General features: G+C 37.2%; 1 pseudogene; it reads right to left on the reverse strand.

Moving 5' to 3' along the window:
* Positions 1–8,750, reverse strand: part of LOC107709667 (small G protein signaling modulator 1-like) — a 21,467-nt pseudogene that overhangs the window by 6,655 nt on the left and 6,062 nt on the right.

Here is an 8,750-nt window from a genome sequence, read left to right on the forward strand (position 1 = left end):
ACTCTCACAGCAGCTCTGGAGATTAAGTTTTTGTGTTCATGCCGTCATATAGTGAGACGCAGAGGCCGGAAATCACCGCGAGCGTCACGCGTGCTTCAGTATTTGTGTAGTAAACAAAACTGCGTTTCCGCCATTCATTCATACAGAGGCAAGCGGAACATGCAAGATTAATATTTAAACCGTCTTTTTGCATTTTAATATTCACAGACACTAGTTCATATCGTGATTATAATTAAAGGGTTAACCTACTTTTGATTTATTTGTCCAAAATTGACGAATTCCTAGACGACACTGGAGACGCGATGTCGTTCTTGTCTCCTGTGACGGCTAGAGAGTCTGGTTTGGGGAATAAGTTGTCCATCTCCGGTTCCTCCTCCGAGAGCGCAGAGTCTGTTCCCTCCGGACTTGTGTTGACCCCCGGCTCCATGCAGAGCTCCAGAGCCGGCGCCAAGGGACGAGCCAAAGTCAGAGGCGTCCTGGACACGCCGCTCTCTGAGGACATATAAACCACCGACGAAGCAATCTCCTCCATTTCCAGCGCCGAGGGCGAGTCGTCAGACATGTCTGGAGATTGTTTCGATAGGGAGGTGATGGGACCGCAGCTCTCCGACTCAGATTCGGTCATTTGTCTGATGATCGATCGGGTCCTGCTGTGATCGGCATCCCAGCTGATAGTTTTGGCTTCATTCTGGGTTTGTGTCACATTCTGCGGTTCAGATGTGTGTTTTCCCAAAGCCTCAGGTTTGTTTTCATCCGTTTGAGAGATTTTCAGAACGTCCAGCGATTCGGAGTCTGCGTCTTGGCCTTCGTCCACTTTCAAAGCCAGTTTTGGGTCAGTCTTAGATTTAGCGTTTTCTTCTCCAGACGGCGAAGACGCACGTCGTGGCTCTTCAATCTCAGCCTCTTTCGACTCCGTGGACTTTGTTGTGTCTTCAACAGGATCTTTTGATTCGTTTGTGTCATTTTCTTCAGATTTCCTGGCACTGTTTTGCATTTCTTCTGCGTTTTTTGAGTTTGCGTCTTCTGACTCTACGTCCCGAGATGTTTCCTCTGCATTCGAAGGCTGCAGCTTGTCACTTTCCAGAGGTTTTATCGCAGCTTCTGAAGCAGCGCTCTCTGTGTGTGAATCTACAGCATCTTCTTTGACCGTGTCCTGAGTAGTCGAGCGGTTTTCTGGTCGCTCCTCTTTGGTCTTCTCATCCGTCTGGTCTCCTGATGGCGGCCCTCGGCCAACGGTTTTGGGTTCCGACTCTTGCGTGGACCTCTCCTCTGTGCTCGGAGAGCAGTCTGAGAGTGCCGAGGTCACGGAGAAGTTACGGGACGACGGGTGTCCGGAGTCTGGAGAACTGGTGCAGTTGGGCAGAGCGCCGTTTGGGATTTTGGGCTGCGGCTTCTCGTCTTTGGGTTTGGGCTCAGATTCGATCGGGTCCACCTCGTCTACAGAGCCGAACACCTGCAGATGGAGAAATAGACAGGAGGAGGAAAATCAACCTGAAACCAGCATATTACAGTATATAAATTACTATAACTAAACTGGTTATGTGAGCAGTAAAAGTGTATCAGAAATAGAAGAAGGTTTTTTTTGGCGAAAGATTATTAAATGATATTTGTAAAGAAATATTTACACTTTTTTTTCATTGGAATGTTTTAAAAATTATTATAATTTTAAATAAATGTATTAAAGTAACCACACCAATCATTTTATTTAATTTTTAAATTAAATTAAACATTTACATTACAGTAAACATTAAGACTCTTATCTTACTGACTAATGAATAATTTGTCTGTTTATATTTCTCCTTATTTTAGGAGTAAACATCATACATCAGTATTTGTTAAATATGAAATATCAGGTTATGTTATATTATTTGTTACATTATTTTGTTTTATGCTCACATATAGCATAATATAATTATACTGGTTATATGAGCAGCAAAAGCTAGATGGAAAAAGTTTTTGTTTTGATGAATGATTATGAAGACAAGCACTTTTTTCATTGGAATAGGTTTTTAAAAATTATTATATTTTTAAAGAAATTATTACAATTATAATTATATAATAAAATATTATAATTTTTTTAAAAGTGTATTAATCAAGTAAATATCCATAGCATTTGATTAAATGTTTTATTAAAATTAAATTGAATTAAATTAGATTTGTGAAATATGAAATATCAGGTTACGATATTATTGGTTAACATTATTTTATCCCTGCCCACATGAACTTAGTTACATCAACAGATAAAACAAGTTATTTCAGAGATGGGGAAAGATTTTATTATAATATTATTATTATTATTATTACGAAAGGTTATTAAGACAAACACATTTTCTTGTGACATTTTTAAAGAAACATTTATTACGAAAGTAAATACCCATTGCATTTTATTAAATTAAATTATTTATTCAATTATTTAAAAACTTTATTTTTATTACATAGATTTTTTTTTTTACTTAAAATAAAATGAAATTCCAAAAGTCAGAGATTTCTCAGTAAATTCAAAGATCACATGAGCTGAGCTGCTCTACGTTCAGTTTATAGCTCTGCATTCATATTGTATGACAGCTATTTGTGTCTCCTTATTTTAAGAGAAGCACCTGAGACAAAGCATTAATAAGATCTGCGAGAGCAATAACGTAGGTTGTGTTGAACGTGAGGCGTCTGACCTGAGTGCTGCTGTTGGATTGGCTGTGTGATCCGGCGTGACTCTGTTTATCGGAGCTGCTGCTCTGAGACGACTGGAGAGAGAAACACAAAGGCATTCAGTAAAGCTGCATGTAAACTGCAGCGCACATTTACAGGCCACTCGAGCGTTAGGGCTAGGACAATAAATCGATGCATCGCGAATCGAGAAATGATTCTGCATCGATTCTGAGATTTTCCGAAGGCGTCGCGATTCTCTCTTGAATCGATTCTGAGCTCAGTTTTTAACAGCAGATGGCACTGCGTGCTTTAGAAATGGCCGAATTCTGCTTGCTTCCAGTTCCTTACACACACACCATTTGAACCTAAAATAATCATTCATAAAGTTCGAAAAGGTTGAAGCGAATTACAAGGATGTTCACTGTGGGCTGTTTACATTAATCTTGCATCATAAAAGCCGATGTGCAAGTAGCCAAGTACAGTTAACCACTTACATTACTCAGCCGAACGCACAAGCGCTCTTCTTCGTGAGCATTTGAGTGTGTGGTTAAAAACTAGCCTAGAGCGCCATCTGCTGTTAAAAATTAAAACCAGCTGCCAACTGAGATAAACACAAAAGTTTAAACATTAAAAGACTTTTTAAACTGGAACGTTTTTAGACCCCTTTTAAAACCATCAGTTGTCTGTGGAGCCCTCCGATGTTCAGGGAAGGCATTCCACAGGCGCAAAAGGCTCGATCCCCAATGGTGCGAGTCTTAGTCCTAGGGGCGAGAAGACGATACGTGTTTGTGGAACGGGGAGAACGTGCTGAAATCTGTGAGGTGAGGAGTTCTTTAAGGTAAATGGGAGCATTGCCATGGATGCACTGATGTGTGAGGAGGGAGACTTTGTATTCAATGCGGGCGGAAATGGGAAGCCAGTGTAATGACTGAAGAATTGGTCTGATGTGTTCGTATTTACGCACTCTTCTCAGGATCCTAGCGGCACTATTTTGTGTGTACTGGAGTTTCAGGATGCTCTTGCTAGGGATCCCGATGAGAAGAGAGTTGCAGTAGTCCAGTCTGGAGGAGACAAAGGCATGGACGAGTTTCTCAGCATCATGTAAGGTGAGTGTAGGACGAAGTCTGGCTATATTCCTGAGGTGATGAAATGATGTTTTGCAAAGATGTTTAATGTGAGCCTTAAAGGTTAAATGAGGGTCAAACCTAATGCCGAGATTGGTGACTAATGGTGATAAGGGAATGTCCTGGCCAGAAAATGTAATGCAAGTTATGGCAGATGTTCTGATCTAATGAGGGGAACCAATGAGGATGGCTTCTGTTTTTGAGCTGTTCAGCTGGAGAAAGTTATGATTCATCCACGCCCTTATCTCCTCCAGACAGGCAGTGAGTGTAGATAAAGTTGCTGATGATGATGATGATGATGATGATGATGAGTGAGTATCAGCTTTCATATATAGTTGTGTATCATCAGCGTAACAATGGAAAGAAATTCCCAAGCGACTGATGACTTTGCCGAGGGGGAGTATGTAAAGAATGAATAAGATAGGTCCAAGAACTGAGCCCTGTGGAACCCCGCAACCAACCGCATGTGGAAGGGACCTTGAGCTTCCCATGGCCACAAATTCAGATCTTTCTGTGAGGTATGACTCAAACCAGTGCAAGACGGTGTTATTAAGTCCAATAGAGTGGTGTAGAGTGGTGTTAAGTCCAATAGATTTTGAGCTGTTCAGCTGGAGAAAGTTATGATTCATCCACGCCCTTATCTGCTCCAGACAGGCAGTGAGTGTAGATAAAGTTGCTAATGATGATGATGATGACGATGATGATGATGATGAGTGAGTATCAGCTTTCATATATAGTTGTGTATCATCAGCGTAACAATGGAAGGAAACTCCCAAACGACTGATGACTTTGCCAAGGGGGAGCATGTAGAGAATGAATAAAACAGGTCCGAGAACTGATCCCTGTGGAACCCCGCATCCAACAGCATGTGAACGGGACCTTGAGCTTCCCATGGCCACAAACTCAGATCTGTCCGTGAGGTATGACTCAAATCAGCGCAGGACGATGTTATTAAGTCCAATGGAGTGATGTAGCCGGTTGAAAAGTATCCCGTGATCAACAGTGTCGAATGCTGCAGAAAGATCCAGGAGGTTAAAAACGAGCCTAGAGCGCCATCTGCTGTTAAAAACTAAGCTCAGAATCGATTCCAGAGAGAATCACGATGCATTCCGATAAGCTCAGAATCGATCCACGAAACGCGATGCATCGGTTTATTGTCCCAGCCTTATTGAGCGTCAGCATTTACATCCGTGCTGATGGTGGAGTCTTGGCACAAGCCGCGGTCCACGCTGGCACCGGACGCGCATTTGGCCAGAGCGGCGGCGTGCTGCTCCTTCTCCCGCTGACGCACGATGGCTTCACATCCCAGCCACTCGCTCATGGTCTGCTCGTAACACGCTCGAATCTGCTCGTCCACCTGCAGAGAACGGCAGGGTTACGCTCCTCCTGCGTCCGTCTGGTCTATGGATCAAACAGTGACTTCGGCTCACCTCTTTGCGCTCTGTGAGGCTCATGCTGAAGTGGTAGTGGCCCAGAAGGAAGGGCCAGACCTCTTTACGCAGAGACGGCTCCACGCCGCCGTAATACACCAGCCGGAGCAGCTCCTCCTCCTCGTACGCCTGCACAGCAGAGATACTATCACAGCTTTCATTCGCATTTACAATATGTTTTTATAGTAACATAGTATCTTCAGAATAATATTAATTTTTTTTAACGGGTAAGAGCATTTGGATAGTATACTATTATAATTTGTATTAATAATTTAAGTATGTTTTTAAGGTGACCGTATCATTGAGATCCTATTAGATTTTTTTTTATTTAAATACTAAATAGATTTTCTTTAAATTATGTCTTTATAACAATATAATTGTTAATAAAATATTTTTGAATTGTTTTTACAGTAACACATAGTATCATTGAGTTACTATTATAATTTCTATTAATATTTTAAATATGTTTTTAAGGTAACAGTATCATTGAGAAACTATTATTGTTTTATTAATATTTTAAATATGTTTTTAAGGTAACAGTATCATTGAGATACTATTATAGTTTTTATTAATATTTTCAATAGTTTTTTACAGTACCATACTATCATTGAGATTCTATTATAATTTTTATTGATATTTTAAATATGTTTTTATAGTAACAGTATCTTTGGGATAATATTATAGTTTTTATTAATATTTTCAATGTTTCTACAGTAACAGTATCATTGAGATACTATTATAGTTTTTATTAATATTTTAAGTATGTTTTATGATTACATATAATATCACTGAGATACTGTTATAATTTTTATAAACATTTTGAATAGGTTTTTATGGTAATATAATATCATTGAGATTCTATTATCATTTTTATTAAGATATTAAATATATTTTAAAGGTAACAGCATCATTGAGATACTAATTATAGTTTTAAGTATATTTTTATATCTTTGGAAATATATTATAGTTTTTATTTATATTTTCAACGTTTTTTTATGGTAACAGTATCATTGAAATACTATTATAATTATAATAACTAAATTATAATTTGTATTAATATTTTAAGTATGTTTTTATGATTACATATAAAATCACTGAGATACTATTATAGTTTTACTAATATTTAAAATGTTTTTACGGTAACAGTATCATTGAGATACTATGATAGTTATTATTAATATTTTTAATATTTTTTCAAGTATCACTGAGATGAATTTAATTTTAGTACATCGTCAACTAAATAACAAAAAAAAAAATTCTTAGCTACTAGTTGAAATGATTGTTTTAATATTTTACATTATTTCAGTTAACGTTTATCATTTCAAGTCAGCGTTTTCCATGGTTTGAGTTCACTAGAATAACCCTGCTGTACAGAACATTTCAACTGATCATTTATGAAACATCAAGTGCACTAGATAGTGAAGGTCACATACAGTGCTGTCCTGTAGAAAGGTCTTCCACACGTCTGCAGACAGACCGCCTCTGGCATCATAGGGGAGGTCAGGCTCAATGATAGCGGGGTTCACCAGAGCAGACAGGTGCGTGCGAACGGTGGACAGGTGACGGCAGTACGCCAGCCCTTAAAAACACACACATCACGTCATGAGAAAGAGCTCGAGTGCATCAGCAGACCATGAGCCTGACGTGATACGTACAGCCGTAGAAAGCGCGGGAGATGATCTGGTGCTTCATGGTCTCGCAGAGCAGCTTCAGCGGCGCCCTGTTTCACACACAGAGACATCTGCAGTCACGCTGCGCTCATTCATATCAAACAGGTTTCCATCCAAAGTTGCGAAGTTAACTTCTGCGCAAAACTGGAATATCGCATTAAAACGTTTGCGAACAAGCATCGTTTCCATCCAACAAGTCAAATAGAACAAAATCGTCACTTCCTGATAAACTAGCACTAAAAATCACTAAGAAAAGTAGGAGAATATAATAATTTTCATATATAATAAATAAAAAAACACAATGAATGCGGTCATTGCTTTCGGAGGTGGATGCTGCTGTTTGGGGAATGCAGTCGTGTAAGATACGACTGCATTCATGTAAGATACGACTGCAGTTCTGGGAGGCAATTATACAAAACTTTTTTGCGAATTAAGGGATTTTTATTTGAAATTTGGCGTTTCCGTCACTCGTCTCTCATGCGATACTTAAAAATGTGCATAAAAATAGGGTGATGGAAACATAAGGCGCGTTTCCATTACAGATCTGCGCAAAACTTCGGCGATATTTTCTAAATTAAAAAAAGTATTGCGAAATGACGGCATTTCCATTAACCAATGTTATGCGAATAAAACGTAACCTTTTGCCTCTCGCGATAAGTCATGGCAACGGATTTTGGTGGGATTTTGGCTATATTTATTCAAAGGAGGCTTATGCGCGGCCACTTATGAAGTGTTTCTTGGAGGTTATAGTACATTGAAGAATGATCACATGAATTTTTACATACGCCATGTGACCTGTAAATGCGAAAAAAAATAAACGTTTCCATTGCAGTTTTGCGAATTATTCCTTTTTCGCATTGCCAGAATTTACTTAAAATAGTAAATTAAATATTTTCTAACAATATACAGTAAAATCACAGAAATAAATTATATTTTATTCATTTATATATGATCTACCTGAAATGAAGACTTGTACAGTATTTTGTATATACAAACAAGAAAAGCATGGTTTTTTTTTTATATTGCATGCTTTTTTCTTTCATACCATGAAATGAACTGCTTTCACAGTATGAAACAAATATTAATATGGGACATGTGACAAAAATATACAAATCTACTATTGGCAATGATATCCATTTTAAAAATATTTATCAAATTTGTCAAATGTACTTTATTAGAATATATATATATATGTTATTGCAAATATGTATATTTACAATAATATTTACAGTAAACTGCCATAGGAACTTTAAAAACATGCTATGTATTTGGCCAGTAGATGGCGCTGTAGACTTGTAGTTTACAGGGTTATTAAAGTTAACTAAAACCATTAAAAAAATTGCTATTGGAAATAAAATAAACATAAAATAAAATACAAATAAAAAAGTAAACTTTTTAAATTTTAGCTTCTTGCAAAGGCAACAGTTCTCATTTTAATTTAGTTTAACTTGATGTACTAAAATAAATAAAACTGAAATAAAATGAGTAAAACATTTAAATAAAAAGAATAAAGACATTTAAAACAAAAAATATTAAAATGACAAAACACAATAAAATTACTAATCGTTTAATAAATTTAAAATGAAAACAGAAAAGTCACAAATATTAATTAAAACTATAATAGTATCTCGATGATACTAAAATAATTCTGTTTATGTTCTATTCAGAAAAAAAACGAAATATATTTTATGCCCATTTTTATTTAGTTTTAGTTCGTTTTGAAGCAATTCAGGACAGTGTTCATTCTTACGTTTTGAATTAAAGTTTTTGATTCCATTTATGAGGTCATTTTTTGAAAATTCCGTTTTAGATTCAGTTTCAGTTATCTATACTGTCCTTGCTTGTGAACAGCCTTAATGAAACCCCGCACATCTGAAGATTAT

This window comes from Sinocyclocheilus rhinocerous, unplaced genomic scaffold (genome assembly GCF_001515625.1).
Source record: "Sinocyclocheilus rhinocerous isolate Xijiao unplaced genomic scaffold, SAMN03320098_v1.1 scaffold3220, whole genome shotgun sequence".
Classification (NCBI taxonomy): domain Eukaryota; kingdom Metazoa; phylum Chordata; class Actinopteri; order Cypriniformes; family Cyprinidae; genus Sinocyclocheilus; species Sinocyclocheilus rhinocerous.